This window comes from Aquarana catesbeiana, linkage group LG13 (assembly GCF_042186555.1).
Source record: "Aquarana catesbeiana isolate 2022-GZ linkage group LG13, ASM4218655v1, whole genome shotgun sequence".
Lineage (NCBI taxonomy): Eukaryota > Metazoa > Chordata > Amphibia > Anura > Ranidae > Aquarana > Aquarana catesbeiana.
Window position 1 is genome coordinate 79,809,179 of NC_133336.1, and position 14,940 is coordinate 79,824,118.

The 14,940-nt window shown below is 40.3% G+C and overlaps 1 protein-coding gene across 4 annotated transcripts in view; it reads right to left on the reverse strand.

Annotated features, from left to right (window-relative positions):
• PAPLN (papilin, proteoglycan like sulfated glycoprotein) overlaps nucleotides 1-14,940 on the reverse strand; it is a 208,906-nt gene that overhangs the window by 165,319 nt on the left and 28,647 nt on the right. The window lies entirely within an intron of this gene.

Sequence of the window (14,940 nt, forward strand, 5' to 3'; positions counted from 1 at the left end):
CAACGTGCCATTATTGATGCTGGTATGGTCATGATGACGTAGTGTGCCCAGCCGTAACTGTAGCAGTCCGGATGCAACGCACATCTAGGAGCTCCTCCCACCCCCGAATGTAAACATCCAGGACATAGGGGGAATGCTCACGTTGGATGGACCGGTAACAAATGGAGCGCACAAGGAATCCCATGAAATTATGTTGCAAATAATTGCAGCATGGGGCCAGAATTCCCTGCCGTCTGCACAACAATATCCATGGCATAAAGAAAAAGGGCCCTAAGGACTAAAACCGCCAACACTGTTTACCTCAAGGGGTGGAAATTCCACTCATATGAGGAAAATATTGAGCTCCACAGGTCCCGAAGGCCATAGGGGCCCTTTTGTGCCGGGTAGGTCCTGGTGGAACTTTGGGGCAATTAGGACCCATATCCTCATTCCCCAATTTAAGGCAGTGAGGACTATTTTTCTTGCTGTTTTACACAAGGGAAATGCCATACTGCTGTACATATCGGATTAAAAATACCACATATAATGTATAAACATCCTTTCTAGTGGACCATCCTGATCCTGTTTTTGGATGTCCAAATAATAGAGAGGAGGGTTACATTTGAACCTAGATATAAATATATTACAGTCCATAAGAAACCGTATATATGTGTGCATCTCCTTCATATTGAACTCTCTCCTAGAATCAAAAACAAAACGGAGTTCCCAAGTGAGCAAAGGGGAGGAAGAGGAAGGGAAAAGAAAGGGATACCAATTGGCATCTAATCAGAGCAAGAACAGAGGCAATGTGTATTTACAAGAACACATTTCACCATGATAAAAAAAACATGATGGCTATATAAAGAAATTATGTCAAGATAGCTATGCATCAAATCTCTTTAAGGGAATCAATCAGTCTTTCCTGAACTAAAACCTTCAAGAAATGGTCTAAAACTTTCTACCTCATTGAGGCCTGGGGGGGTCGTGGCTTTAAGATATCTGATCCAGCGCATTTCGCGCTGGAGCAGAATTTTATTCCAGTCACCCCCTCTAATGGGTATGTGCAGCCTATCCAGAACAGTGAAATTAATTTTTGGTAGTTTATAATTATGCTTTCTAGCAATGTGTCTACCCAAGGGCAAATATAAATTGCCTATGCTCATACTGTACATATATTTTTCTACCCGCTTCCCCAGATCCTGTTTTGTCTTCCCCACGTAGAAGGCACCGCACTGACACTGCATGAGGTATACGACGCCCTGCGTCTTGCATGTAGCAAAATGTTTCAGGGCGAACATCTCCCCATTGGGCAGTGTCAGTGAGGTCCTCCTACCAATGACTGTGCATTGTGAACAGGACCCACAAGGGTAGGTACCCCAGGTTTTGCATGGGTCCCCCCCTTCCGTTTCCTCTGTATTCACTCTGCACCAACATGTTTCCAATCGATCCTGCCTTTTTGTATGTAATTTGAGACTTAGATGTCACAAAATTTTTTTGGATAGGACCCTTAGCAAGGATTGACCAATGTTTCGTGATGATTTTTCTAATTTGATCAAGTTCATTGGAGTATCTGATAATAATCCTAGTGATGTTATCTTCCTTATTTTTTTTTAGGTTTGAAAATAAGTTCTCATCTATTGGTGCCTTTTACATGGTTGAATGCCTTTTTAGGGTTGTTTTTGTGTATCCCCTAGCCAGCAATCTAGTGATGAGTTCATCACATTCCCTTTAGAAGTCCTTGTCTCTAGTGCAATTCCTTCTAATAGGTAAAAATTGACTGTAAGGGATTGATTTATTTAATGAGTCTGGGTGGAAACTGTCTGCATGTAGCATGTTTCCTTCCTAAATAATCTACTATTGAGTCCCCCATTGGAATCCTTGCAAATACAGATGTCCAGAAAGTTGATTTCTTTGAAATCATAGTTCATTGTGAAAGAAAAGGATTGAAGTTGTTTTGATTCATCAATTTAAGACACTCTTTCAAAGCATCCCAGACAAAGAGAATATCGTCTATGTACCTCTGCCACATCAAAATGTGGCGAGCGTACACAGACGACTGTTCCCCCGAGAGGAAATCTTTCTCTCACTCCCCCAGGTACAGGTTGGCATATGGGGGTGTGCAGCACGTCCCCATAGCCACCCCCTGCACCTGGAGGTAGTGGGAGCCCTTAAAAAGAAAAACGTTATGCTTCAATATTGAGTCCAGCATCTGTATTACAAAGATTAAACTTCCAATCAGTGGTGGCTCGTTGTCTAAGGATACGATTGATAACTGCAATGCCCAGATCGTGTGGAATGCTATTATATAGCGATTCCACATTGACCGTCACCAAGATCGCTGATTTGGGGATGGTCCTATCTTCTATAATTTGTAAAAGGTGGATTGTAGCCTTCGTATATGAAGGCAAATCCATGACGTGTGGTCTAAGATACTGATCGATGACCTGGCTTATTCCTTCCGAAATGCAGCCATTTCCGGAAATGATGGGCCTTTCAGGGGGATTTTTTAAATTTTTGTGTACCTTGGGGAGGGCATATAGAGTAGGTGGGTGGGGATGTCTCGTTCTGATGAAGTCCCACATATCCCTTGTGATGGCTCCCATATTGAGGGATTCATTCACAAGTGAGTAGAATTCCTGATTGTATCTATCCACTAGAGAGGATGAGATTTTGCGATAGCATTAGGTATTATTCAATATTTTTTGACACATGTTTTCATACTTACTATTGTCCATAAGGACAATATTTCCTCCCTTGTCTGAAGCTTTAATTGTGATCTCAGTATTGTTTTTTAGGTATTTAAGTGCATATTTTTGTTCTAGACTTAAATTGTGTTGGACGGTATCATCCTTTAATACCTCAATTTCCTTAGTAATTTGTCTAACAAATAGCGCTATGGCAGGGTTTTGAGTCAAGGGAGGAAAATTATGCGATTTCCTCTTGAATTTCTTAATCCGACTATCTTCAACCTCTTCTTCACTCTCCTCACTTTCCAGATTTTCCTCCCAGAGGTCAGCTGAAAATTCATTTTCTTGTAACAATAAATTCAAGTCCCTCGGGGCTCTAAAATCTGCAGCCTTCAGATTAGGAGCTACTTCTAGTTCCCTATTTTGTTGTTTGCTGTATAGACTCCTGAAGAGCAACTTTCTTCGGAACAAATTGATATCTTTAACCCTTTCATGACTAAGCCTATTTTTGACATTTGGTGTTTACAAGTTAAAATCCATATTTTTTGCTAGAAAATTACTTAGAGCCCCCAAACATTATATATATATTTTTAGCAGAGAATCTAGAGAATAAAATGGCAATTGTTGCAATATTTTATGTCACACGGTATTTGTGCAGCAGTGTTTTAAACGCAACTTTTTGGGAAAAGGGACACTTTCATGAATTTAAAAAAAAACAAACAGTAAAGTTAGCCAAATTTTTTTGCATAATGTAAAAGATGATGTTACGGCGAGTAAATAGATACCAAACATGTCACGCTTTATAATTGCACGCACTCGTGGAATGGCGACAAACTACGGTACCTAAAAATCTCCATAGGCGAGGCTTTAAATTTTTTTTATGGTTACCAGGTTAGAGTTACAGAGGAGGTCTAGTGCTAGAATTATTGCTCTCACTCTGATGATCGCGGCGATACCTCAGATGTGTGATTTGAATACCGTTTACATATGCGGGCTCGACTTCCGTATGCATTTTCTTTGCTGCGCGAGCTCGCGGCGATGGCGGCGCTTTAAAAATGTTTTCTTATTTATTTTATTTATTTTTATATTAATAAATTGTGTTTAAAAAAAATGATCACTTTTATTGCTGTCACAAGGAATGTAAACATCCCTTGTGACAGTAATAGGTGGTGACAGGTACTCTTTATGGAGGGATCGGGGCTCTAAAAGACCCCCGAACCCTCCTTTGCACTTCAAAGTATTCAGATCGCCATTTTTGGCAATTCTGAATACTGTATATTTTTTTAAACCGGTGCCATTGGCAGCCAAGTAAATTAGGAGACTGGCCGCTGGAGGAGGCGGATCATTGATCGGGCCTCCCGGTGGAACGGGAGGCCCGGTAAGAGCGGCGGGAGGCGGCGGGACGTACCCTCCCGCTCCTCCGGTATAACAGCCAAGCAGTTTTTAGCCGCATCGGTTGTTATCCCTGGAAAACCGATCGCCAGCTCTAAAAAACAGTACCGGGATGATGCCTGCAGCTGCGGGCATCATCCCGATATAACACCCGAAAGCAGAGGCCGCACTTCTGCGTACGCTCGGCAGGAAGGGGTTAATGGTTTCAAAATGATCTATGTTGCCATTAGGGCAAAAAGACAATCCCAATGACAACACATCATGTTCTGCTGGTGTTAAAATATGAGAGGATAGGTTGACTATATTTAATCTTCTTTCTGAATGATTTTGGGTACCAGAGGCTCCATCCCTATTTGTGTCAGAGGTGGTAGAGACAGAGGGGGTGAATTGTTTTTGTTTAAAAAATCATCCAATTGTGTTTGTGATGTTTTAGGGATAGTACCAAGATCTCTCTTGGTAGTCCCTTTACCTTGGTTTGCGGACAACCCTATACTGTTTACACTTGATGCAACTTTAACCCCCGTGTCCACCCCTCTTTCACTTTGTATTGATTCAATCTGTGAATCAGTTATGGATTTTTTATTTTTTTGTTGGATTTCTCCTTCCATTTCCTGTTGTTTTGGGAAGGGGCCTTTTCTTTTCCCAAAGAGGCGACCTCTATGGGAGGAAGCTGAGGAAGAAGAGTTATAGGGGAGTATAACTATACGGGCTTTCAGACCATCCTTGCTGACACCATGGAGAATGCATCTGCTAATTGATCAATTTTATGTTGAAAAGCGAGTTATTTTTTGGATGCCTAAGTGTATCAGATATGATTGTCATTTCTTAATTTCTAAATGTTGTATTCTTTGACACTTATAGATAGTGATACAATATCCCTGATGAAGATTTTAATAACCATTACCCATTGAAATGCGTTGGATTAAAGTATCACTTTATACTATTTTCAACATACAATGTTTTAAAAAGAAGTCTTATGTCACATGTTTGGAATTTCTATGGAGCTTTTTCTATAATAAATTATTTTTTTATAAAAAAACTTTTTTCATTGCCTTAAAAATCCCACAATGGAGGTTTTTTTATTGTTCAGTTCTACACATGCTTACCTCACTGTCTTCATAGCTGTTTAAACACACTTCTCGATTACTTTTGCCTTACTTCCTGGACAGACTATAGGTCATGATACAGGAAGGAGTTGACCAGCTGATCTAATTAGCACACACCCTCAGCTGGTCAACTCCTTCCTGTATCATGACCTAAAGTCTGACCAGGAAGTAAGGCAGAAGTAATCGAGCAGTGTTTTTAAGCAGCTATGAAGTGAGTGAGGTAAGCGTGTATAGAATTAATGGAAAGTTGTTTTATTTTGCAAAATAATTACATAAGTACATTAATGCTATATTGGTACATAGCACTTAGCCTATAAAGCCAGCAATTTAGAAAGCATTCAAAACAAGGGATCAGCATGACAGCCAGATAAGTACAGATCAGCAATGGCAGCCCTCATATTTTCTCACCAAAGAGGTTTTTCAGGAAAAAAACTGTTTCCGCATACCCGGGCTATTCTCTGACTGACAGCTTTCTTTCACATTTTCCAAGGAAGAGCCGAAGTTGAACTAATAAAATTTAGCTTTCCAGAGATGAGTGATTCCTCTCATAATTCTCCCTCTTAGCAGTTAAATCTTCCCCTTGATTTACTAAAATGTAGAGGAAGCTGATTGGTTAATCAAACACTGTGGATCTTGTTAAACTATTTTAAGGTTTTCCTTTGAAATGCCTGAGATCCTTCCTGCTGGCCATACATGTTCAATCACCTTATACAATTTTCCTTTAGATTTACTTTAAACTATGTAGTGCAAGGCCCTGGCTAATTTGATACAGTTGAAAGTTGTAAAGCTATGCAGTGGAATAACGTCCTTACAGGATGTCTTCAATTTACAAGATGACCTCAATGCCTACCTCTAATTGGGCAACTAAGTGGCAAATGAGGTTTAATGTTGATAAAAGTAAAGTTATGCACTTGGGGGCTAAGAATATGCATGCATCATACATACTAGGGGGAGTACAACTGTGGTTATCAATGGTGGAGAAGGATCTGGGGGTTTTGGAAGATCATAAGCTCAATAATAGCATGCAATGCGAAGCTGCAGTTTCCAAAGCGAGCAAAGTCCTTTCTTGTATATCATTTTGCCCCTGTACAAATCATTAGTAAGACCTCATCTGGAATATGCAGTTCAGTTTTGAGCATCAGTTCTCAAAAAGGATATTGGGGAACTGGAGAAAGTGCCGAGAAAGGGGGGCCAAACTGATAAGAGGCATGGAGGAGCTCAGCTATAAGGAAAGATTAGAGGAACTGAATCTATTCCCTCTTGAGAAGAGGAGATTAAGGGGGGATATGATCAACATGTACAAATACATAAGTGGTCCATATCGTGAACTTGGTGTTGAGTTATTCACTTTAAGGTCATCACAGAAGACTAGGGGGCACTCTTCACGTCTAGAGGAACAAAGATTGCATCTCCAAATATGGAAAGGTTTCTTCTCAGTAAGAGCTGTGAAAATGTGGAATAGACTCCCTCCAGTTTTAAAAAAAGGCCTGGATTATTTCCTAAATGTACACAGTATAACTGGGTACTAACATTTATAGGCAAAGTTGATCCAGGGAAAATCCGATTGCCTCTCGGGGGATCAGGAAGGATTTTTTTCCCCTACTGTAGCAAATTGGAGCATGCTTTGTTGGGGTTTTTTGCCTTCCTCTGGGATCAACTGTGGGTGTAGGTTTGTGTATATGGGATGGTAATTTTTCTTTTTTGGTTGAACTTGATGGACGTGTGTCTTTTTTCAACCTATGTAACTATGTAACTAAGTTTTGACCTCATATTATATGTTTTTGTAAATCTAAAGGAAAATTGTATGAGATTTGAACAGCTGGTTTATGAGCCTCATTTCCTATGACAGCAAACAATTAACAATTACTTGTGTGGCCTATTTATATAAAGCTCGGCTGTTGTGAGGCTACAGTTTGCATTTGCATTTTGAATAGTATTAGCAGTGGAAGAGTCTTCCAATTCTATTCAAACAATTAAGTGGAATTTCCTTTTAATGTGTAAATTCAGGTCTTGCCATTACCAACCTGCAATTTGAATGTGCATGTATATTGAAAAAATGATTATAAAAAATGTATATTATAAAAAATACATGTGTAGTATATACCCTACACATAAGTTTGTGAAACCACCCCATTCTAAATGATGGGGTAGGTTCTGTACATATTTCTTGAATCATTACGATTAATCTTTGAGAAATGAAAAACGTTGCCTCCTTAAAGAAGCTACCATTGTGTAAACTCTGTTACATTCCTGTCCGAGTGTAGCATAGAGTAAGAAGTGCAGAAGGTCAGAAGTGCAATAGTGGATGCTGTGAATGGTATGTGTGTTGCCATTAAAACACATTGTGGTGGCTACTGTGTTAAGGGTCAACTGCTCAGTTAACCTACCCGAGTGACGACTATTCTTGATTTGATGGTACTTAGATTGTTGTCCCATAAGCTGAAAAATACTCCACTTAGGGAGTGGCAGAGAGTGTAATAGTCACATCTGATTGGCATGTTGTTGAATTTATTAATTTGTACATGAGTTAGCTGGTGCACGAGATTGTTTTATACTCATATACACACACACATTCACATACAGAGAGAGAAAACATTTAGCAACGGCCCCTCCCGATGCCTAGCCTAGCAGAGTACAAGAAAATGAGAAAAGAGAGGAATGTGTGTCAATCAAGGTGGATTGAAATAAATGGTAACTCAAAGGAGAAACTGATTTGTGACCTAAATGAGACAGATATCTAAGCAAAGCATACCCTAGAGAATATCGAGGCTCAGATGACCCTAGAGGGGCCTGCAGCAGAAGTGGTTTTGACTTAGATAAAAATGGTTCTGGTACAGCCCAACAGAATGAGAGTTTAAGTGCTGAACCTAATGTACCAACTTATAGAACCTCCAATTCACTGATTGAGCATGCCAGCACTAGGTAGACAGTCTCTAACATTGACCCTACTCAATTTTAGAAGCACAAGGTATAATTGCTATGAATCCTATGGCATGCCTGTAGTTTCTCGAGTGCCAGGATGAAAGAAGTAATGCAAAGCGCCAGGCTGAGAGATAGAGGTTGTAGAGCGTCAGGCTCTGTGGCCCATCACCACAAACTGGAGATCATTACACGAAAAAGACAGAATCAGTCTCTTGGTTCCCCTGAGCACAGGAAGCATCATTGGCTGTGAGCCATACAACCACATTTCCAATCATGCATAAGGACAGTGCTACTGATGCTTATTAGCTATCCTTTGAGAAAATGTGTTGTCTGTACCTCTTGTCACAGATGCAGTGGGCCTGCTATCTGACACCAGAGCTAAGTGGCAAAGCCATGAAACCTTTTTCCAGTTGAGGAGGATAATGATTATGCATCAATTAACCCCATAGATCTAATGCAAGAAATTCACGTTGTTGCAGAAAGAAACTGCAAACACTTACATGGATGCTGTAAGCTGCCTTTGAAATAAAATATAGATAGCCAACTGTATGTCAGATACTCTAAACCTAATGCCACATCTCAATTTGTAAAGAGCAAGCTGCCTTTGCACCACATTCTGGGAGTAGACCAAAGGCCTGAAAAGAGATTCTTATGAGTCCCTGATCCAGGATTAACTCCCAGCATAGAGTTAATTCTTCCAAACAGAGGTCCAGCAGTTTGTGATTAAGCATAAGCCTGGGCAGCAGAAATAGCAGATACCTACTTAAACTCTTTTGTATCTCCCTCTAGTGACTTGAAAGGAGGGAAACCACCAACAGAAATCCCTGCTACACCTGTGTTCTAAGCCTTCCAGTGGCTAGCACTTGGAGATCCTGGTGGTAAACCAGCATCTGAGTCCATGTAATAATCATCAAATATTCCCTACCACTGATGGTCGGGACCTATTTAACTTAGAAAACCATATAAAGTGTAAGAATTAATGGTGACAACAATTCGTACCAAATAAATAAAAAAGGAATGAAATGAATAAAAATGAATGAAACAAAGTCCATGCAAAGTATTAAGTGTCAAAAAACTGGATGAAGTGATTATTCCATGCAATAAAACGTCTTCCACCACACCATCCATGACTGTGATCCACTCTCATGGAGCCGCACTCACTGGAAATTATTGCCTTGCATTCTCATGCACGGTCAATAGGCAGAAACTTAGCCTCCCGGGGCTAACCCCAGCAAATGAGACTGTGTCCAAAGCGAGTAAAATTCTTCAATAAACAGCAATACTCATCATAGAGGAGTGTATCCACATGACGGAAATAATAATGCTTCCAATAGTGTGATACCATAGAAAACATTTATTTAAGATGCACAGTCAAGATCTTCAATCATTGTACTCACACATTTCTGATAATAGAAGGCATAAAATGAAAACTTCATGTGACAAGGCTGTAAGTGATGTATTATGGTCACGGCGGACCCAGGATGCAGTATTTAAACCTCACCCTTTCCCCTCGTTGGATCCTCAGCAGCGCGAGGTAGTCTCTGCCGACCAGTGCACAGCGTACACAGCACGTCACACATTACTAACAGATGATAGGTCGCTGTACAGCCACACCTCCGACATTCCTGTGAAGAAGTCGATGTGACGAAACATGTCGGAGGTGTAGCTGTACGGTGACCTATCATCTGTTAGTAACGTGTGACGTGCTGTGCTGTGTACGCTGTGCACTGGTCGGCTGAGACTACCTGCTGAGGATCCAACGAGGGGAAAGGGTGAGGTTTAAATACTGCATCCCGGGTCCGCCGTGACCATAATACATCACTACAGCCTTGTCACATGAAGCTTTGGTTTTATGCCTTTTATTATCAGAAATGTGTGAGTACAATGATAGAAGATCTTGATTGTGCATCTTAAATAAATGTTTTCAACAGTATCACACTATTGGAAGCATTATTATTTCTTTCATGTGGATACACTCCTCTATGATGAGTATCGCTGTTTATTGAAGAATTTTACTCGCTTTGGACATGGCTTCATTTGCTGTGGTTAGCCCGGGAGGCTAAGTTTCTGCCTATTGGCCAAGCATGAGAATGCAAGGCAATAATTTCCAGTGAGTGCGGCTCCATGAGAGTGGATCACAGTCACGGATGGTGTGGTGGAAGGCGTTTTATTGCATGGAATAATCACTTCATCCACTTTTTTGACACTTAATACTTTGCATGGACTTTGTTTCATTAATTTTTATTCATTTCATTAATTTTTATTTATTTTGTACAAATTGTTGTCACCATTAATTCTTACACTTTATATGTTTTTTTAAGTTATATAGGTCCCGACCATCAGTGGTAGGGAATATTTGATGATTATTACACGGACTCACTAGCATTAGTGGGTGGCTCATCATATTCATTTGGTTTAGTTTTATATCAGCTCACTTTTACACATCATTAAGTTAATTTGTTATTTAGCGCCACTAGTTCCATTGGGAATATCTATCACATTTATCACTTACACAAGTTGGCAGCTCTAAAGAATAATTGTTTTGATTTAGCACAAAAGCGCAGTGGGGTTTTTTTTCAGTGCCTTGTTGCGCGGCACTTGAACACCTATTCTTTGTTAAACCAGCATCAGCTAATAGCTGTAGAGGTAATACTTGTGGCAGGCCTGACACTAAGTCACGTTTATTTTTGTGGTGTTTTGACATATTGTTTAGACACATTTTTTTGATGTGGATTCATCAATAGTATGTTTTCATCGTAGTACTATTGCACACATCTATCTAATTTTTGCACTATATATAGATGAGCACCGGCCAAAGGTGTTTGTTAGATTTAGTTTTTTACCTTAGAGGTGATATAGATTTGTTGAGTAATAGCGCCACGATTTAATTTGTCACGTGTGGTCTTTGCACTGATCACAGGCACTTATTTAAATCTAATAAATACTTGTGGCAGGCCTGGACACCTCAGGAACACCTGTTCTGAGCAAAATAAATCAACTTCACCTGGCCAGGCAGTCAGCACCGTTCCTCCATGCTGTTCATGTATGAAAAAGCAATGGGCAACACTAACAACCTACAGCCTCAGACTTGTAGGTACACTTTGAGCAAGCACCGAAAACTGCAAAGAAAAAGTCTAGAGAAGTTCATAAGCCTAACTTTCCACTCTCCAGTGAAGGAAAAGAAACACAACACTTACTGGGACAATAGAACGTTGTACAGGGAGGTTCTGCTCACCAAAGACAATGAGGTAGAAGTGATCAATAGACAGCTTATTAAACCGGACAATTTTAGGGAACAAGTGTTAAAGGTGGTGCACAGAGCTCAGCTACAAATTAGCTGTAATTGATGAACCTTTGACCTTTTTTCTAGACCACTTACTATGAGTCTTCTGCAGGAACCTTAACCACTTCAGCCCCGAAGAATTGGCTGCTGAATGACTGGGCCATCTTTTGCGATACGCCACCGTGTCGCTTTAACTGACAATTGCACGATTGTGTGACGTTGTACCCAAACAAAATTGACGTCCTTATTTTCCCACAAATAGAGCTTTCTTTTGATGGTATTTGATCATTTCTGCGGTTTTTATTTTTTGCGCTATAAACAAAAAAACTGTGATAATTTTGAAACAACACAATATTTTGAACTTTTTGCTGTAATAAATAGCCCCATTTTCTTTTTTTTTAAAAAAGCTAATTTTTTCCTCAGTTTAGGCCAGTATGTATTCTTCTACATATTTTTGGTAAAAAAAATCGCAAAAAGCGTATATTGATTGGTTTGCGCAAAAGTTATAGCATCTACAAAATAGGGGATAGATTTATGGCATTTTTATTATTTTTTTTTTTTTACTAGCAATGGCAGCGATCTGCGATTTTTATCGAGACTGTGAAATTATGGCGGACACATCAGACACTTTTGACACATTTTTGGGCTGATTGACAATTACACAGCGATTAGTACTATAAAAATGCACTGATTACTGTATAAATGTCACTGGCAGGGAAGGGGTTAACACTAGGGGGTGATCAAGGGGTTAACTGTGTTCCCTATGTGTGTGTTCTAACTGTGGGGGATGGGAATGACTATAGGAGATGAGAGATCGTGGTTCCCAGCTCGTAGGAACTCACGATCGCTCTCTCCTCACAGAACTGGGATGTGTGTGTTTACACACACACGTCCCTGTTCTGCCTCTCGTGCCCGCGATCACTCATTGCCAGCTTTCATCGCAACCGCCGGTCACGAGCATCAGCACTTAAAGGGACCGATATATAGCTACGACGGTTCGCTGGATCGTGCCGACCTGCCGCAGTATAATGATGGCGGCTGGTCGGCAAGTGGTTAATCCACACGTGTTCTCGTATATCTGTAAATTGCTATTCCTGAAAGACAAGCCTATACTACAATAAGAATAGGAACTCCATATCATTATAGATCATGCAGACTGGGGTAAATCCATTGCTTTCTCGGAAACAGTAATCTACATACAGTATAGCAGGCTGTAAGAATGTAATTATAAAATTGTGGCCAAGTGGTATCACTGTCCCACAGACATACACGCCTTTCACTGTACAAAACTGGAAACTTGATGGCAATCTAATTGGGCATATGTTTAATATCTGGGGCAAATGCTCATTGATTCAGCCCTTATGAAAATGCATAACAGACATCGATATACAAAATGACCCCCTGTATTACACATTTATCCATCATTCATTGATCAGTTTTGTAAACATAATATAAATGGCCTATGTCATTTCTTGATTGCAGTCTGTACCATCATTTCTAGACTCTGGGTTTTGGGGAGCATTCACAGTCCCTTACCTGGATGAAATCACTGTGCTTAGCCCCACTGCGAGGAACACCTTGCACACCTGACAAACTAGACAAACTGTGAGCTGCAAATCTGATGGTTAAACCAAGATTCACATAGGCATAACAAAACTCCAGTATTTGGGACACCAGGATGGAGGAGTCACCATGAGACAAGAAAGTTCAAAGCCATCCTGGCCTGGCCCACCATTAAAATAAAGAAGCAGGTTGTGTAATTCTTGGGGGCAGCCCCTACAAGAAGTCTGTGTGCAACTACTGTGCCTTGGCCAAACGATTGCATGCCCTAACCAAGAAGAAACTGCCTAAACTGGTGTCCTGGATGCCAGAGTCTAAGAAGGCCTTTAAGTCTCTGAAAGAGGCACTAGCCAGTGCTCCTTAGGTTTCTGGTGCAAACCCATGCTTCCACCCATACAGAAACATCCTAATTTCTAGCTGAGCAGGAAGCCGCTTCCCAGGAAAGTAGCATATGCTATCAACAAGAAGAAGTGCCCTTCAATCATGTGGGTACTGCAGAAGGTGTAACACTACCAAAGCTTCACAGTGATCATGGATAACAATCCACTCAGCTAGTGAAACCAGGTTGGATCAATCGGTTGAAATTATAAAACCACAACATTATTGAAAATAGTTGATTACATAACAAAACAACAATACCTCCACCTATTCAGAATTAAAACTAGACAACGTTGCTTAAAAACAAGCCTGGCAGCTGCTCACACTTCGCATTCACATGCCAAGCAGACATTCTCCCACTGATGTAGTTGATTCCTTGCTGGTATGAGCTAAACTAGAAAATGGCAGATGATAGTCCTTCCCCTTAAGGATGTCAAGGGGGTATAATCGACACAATAGGATATGGTGTATAATCGACATTAAGCCATATTCAAGTGTATGGTATTAGTGTTCATCCATTACAAGTATGGAATGTTGGGATGCTGCTGCGTGGCTGTTGATGTTTGCAGGTTAGGATATGTTTATATACCTGTATGCACTTGCAGTGGGAGCACTCCCATGTAGTAGATATACAGTCTCTGACACTGGATTGGTATTATAGATAGATATCACACCATCTCAATTGGTTCCCAAAGTCCAGTTACTATATGTCTGCAGAGTTTGAGTGGTCTTGGTTCTTCCACCACTACAAGTGTAAAATTACATGATACTACTGCATGGCTGTGGGTTAGCATATAGATAGGCGCCTGTATGCATTTGCAATGGAAGTAATCAGGTTTATACAATGTGCAGTCTCAAACACTGGATAAATATGGGTGTATTGTGGATGAGTATCTCACCACCTCGGCATATTCCCAGAGTCCAGGTTAGTCTGCTGAGTTTGTCTGAATTCCAGTTCTCCCATGTATAGCTGGCGTCTTACTATCCAAGTCCCACGGTGTGTATGGCACCTACCAGGTCATCTGTGCATGTTCGTTGCCGCTACTAGAGCCAGGACAAGACGGTTACATTGAAAATGAACTTCCATTTCCTTCAGTTCAACCCCTCAACAATAAGAGTTGTGACGATAGTGAGGTTTGGCGAATTCCAAAATGTGTGCAGAGGGTGAGGGAGTAGTACTGACCACCATTCCACCCTCATTTTTTCCAGAATTTGCAAATCAGTAACAAATAGACATGAGTGAATCGAAATTTAGACAAAAATTTTCATTATTCGGAATATCAAATGTATCCGAATCTATCCTGTCCAGCTATTCTTCACAATGCATTCGGATGGATTTCATATTTTTGATTTGAATACTTCAAATCAATTAGAAAAAAATTTTAATCCAGCCAAAAACAAATAAACAAAACTATATGAATTTCAAGTCACGAGTGCAAGGAAACAAAACTAGTACTTAACAAATCGATCCAAAACTAAACTTAAATTTAAAATTACTAAAATGTTTTCGTTCTGCACATGTCTAGTAACAAAAACAGTCAGATTTAAATCCCATGTGAATGCTAGGCTGCAAGGGAAGGTGACAAATTTGACAAACCACAGTGCACCTTAAGGCGCATTTGACTGTAAGCAG